The sequence below is a fragment of the Canis lupus genome, chromosome X, assembly GCF_011100685.1.
Source record: "Canis lupus familiaris isolate Mischka breed German Shepherd chromosome X, alternate assembly UU_Cfam_GSD_1.0, whole genome shotgun sequence".
NCBI lineage: Eukaryota > Metazoa > Chordata > Mammalia > Carnivora > Canidae > Canis > Canis lupus.
This window is the reverse complement of record NC_049260.1, coordinates 59,223,836-59,226,398: the sequence shown is the minus strand read 5'-3', so window position 1 is coordinate 59,226,398 and position 2,563 is coordinate 59,223,836. Positions and strand designations below refer to the sequence as shown.

General features: G+C 42.4%; 1 pseudogene; it reads left to right on the top strand.

Annotated features, from left to right (window-relative positions):
- Positions 1-296: 296 nt before the first annotated feature.
- LOC491970 lies at positions 297-1,777 on the top strand (annotated as a pseudogene).
- The last annotated feature ends 786 nt before the right edge of the window (positions 1,778-2,563 follow it).

Genomic DNA, 2,563 nt, shown 5'->3' with positions numbered 1-2,563 from the left:
AAGAGAATTACCATCTGGTCCAGTAATTCTACTACTGGGTATTTACTCCAAAAAAATGAAAATATTAATTTGAAAAGATATATCAAATACTCTGTTTATTCCACCATTATTTGCAATAGTGAAGATATAGAAGCAAACCAAGTGTCCATTTACAAATGAATGAACATATATATGTGTAGATGGCTTTTAAAATGCTTAGGAATGTTCCCTCTGGCCTGCACTCCGCCTCGGCCGCACCGCCGCGTGCTCGCCTCGCTGCTCTCGCCGCAGTAGCAGGGCCCCCAGCCGCCGCCACCATGGACGCCATCAAGAAGATGCAGATGCTCAAGCTGGACAAGAAGAATGCCTTGGATCGAGCCAAGCAGGCGGAGGCCGATAAGAAGGCTGCGGAGGACAGGAGCAAGAGCTGGAAGATGAGCTGGTGTCGCTGCAAAAGAAACTCAAGGGCACCGAAGATGAACTGGACAAATACTCCGAGGCTGTAAAGATGCCCAGGAGAAGTTGGAGCTGGCGGAGAAAAAGGCCACTGACGCTGAAGCCGATGTACCTTCTCTGAACAGACGCATCCAGCTGGTTGAGGAAGAGTTGGATCGTGCCCAGGAGCGACTGACAACAGCTTTGCAGAAGCTGGAGGAGGCTGAGAAGGCAGTGGACGAGAGCAAGAGAGGCATGAAAGTCATTGAAAGCCGAGCCCAAAAGGATGAGGAGAAAATGGAAATTCAGGAGATTCAACTGAAAGAGGCCAAGCACATTGCTGAAGATGCCAACCGCAAGTATGAAGAGGTGGCCCATAAGCTGGTCATCATTGAGAGCGACCTGGAACGCGTGGAAGAACGGGCTGAGCTCTCAGAAAGCCAAGTTCGACAGCTGGAAGAACAATTAAGAATAATGGATCAGACCTTGAAAGCATTAATGGCTGCAGAGGATAAGTACTCGCAGAAGGAAGACAAATATGAGGAAGAGATCAAGGTTCTCTCTGACAAGCTGAAGGAGGCCGAGACTCGGGCTGAGTTTGCGGAGAGGTCAATAACTAAATCGGAGAAAAGCATTGATGACTTAGAAAAGAAAGTGGCTCATGCCAAAGAAGAAAACCTTAGTATGCATCAGATGCTGGATCAGACTTTACTGGAGTTAAACAACATGTGAAAACCTCCTTACTGCGACCACATTCTTTCATGTTGTTTTGTTGGTTGTTTTGTTTTGTTTTGTTTTGTAACACCATGCTTACCATGAACCCCCCTTAAACACATTTTTATTTATTTTTACACTGTCACAGAAAACTTCCACAAGATACCAGCTAGATCAGGGGATGGGGAAAACACACACACACACACACACACACACACACACACACAAAGGCAAGCCCGTGGCAGGGCCGTAATGACTTAAATGTGCCATTTCCCAGGTTGACGTTGCCACACTTCATAGAGAGTTTTGCAACACCGCGTACTCCGCCAGTCTAGCAATCCTCACTAAAGCAGAAAGATTTCCACTCAAAGTGCCAACGATGTATTCAACAGGCAGATTAATGTTGAAAATGCAATCAGATGTGGTTTGGTGCTACTTTAAACAAAAAGTCCCACTGTGGTCTTTCGCTCAATATTGTTCAATTTAGAATTCTGTCCAACACTAATTTATTTTGTCTTGAGTTTTACTACAAGATGAGACTGTGGGTTCTGTATGCCCGAATTCACTAAAGCCAAGGGTTTGTAAAGCACGCTGCTCCTGTAAGACTTCTAGCCTCCTCATTGGCACATTTGCGACTCATTACAACTTATAGGATAGCATTCTATGTGGATTTCCACTCTCCATTTCTCTATGTTAAAGTGAAAGATTTAGGCACAATGTACAATTGGTAAAGAAGAAACATTTTCATAAGAGTTATAACTATATGTACACATTGTATAATGGTATGGAATAAAATGAACATTGTAGGACATTTATTAAAAAAAAAAAAGGAATGTTCCCTCTATCCCTATATTCTCAAGAGTTTTGATCAGGAATGGATGCTGTATTTTGTCAAATGCTTTCTCTGTATCTATTAACAGGATCATATGGTTCTTGTTTTTTCTCTTGCTGATATGATCAGTCCTATTGATTGCTTTATGAGTGTTGAACCAGCCTTGCATCCCAGGGATAAATCCCACTTGGTCATGGTGAATAATCATCTTCATGTACTGTTGGATCCTATTGGCTAGTATCTTGTTGAGAATTTTTGCATCTGTGTTCATCAGGGATATTGGTCTATAATTCTCCTTTTTGGTGGGGTCTTTGTCTGGTTTTGGAATTAAGGTCATGCTGGCCTCATACAATGAGTTTGTGTTTTTTTTGTTTTGTTTTTTTTTTTTTTCATACAACAAGTTTGGAAGTACTCCATCTCTTTCTATCTTTCCAAACAGCTTTAGTAGAATAGGTATGGTTTCTTCTTTAAACGTTTGATAGAATTCCCCTGGGAAGCCATCTGGCCTTGAACTTTTGTGTCTTGGGAGGTTTTTGATGACTGCTTCAATTTCCTCCCTGGTTATTGGCCTGTTCAGGTTTTCTATTTCTTCCTGTTCCAGTT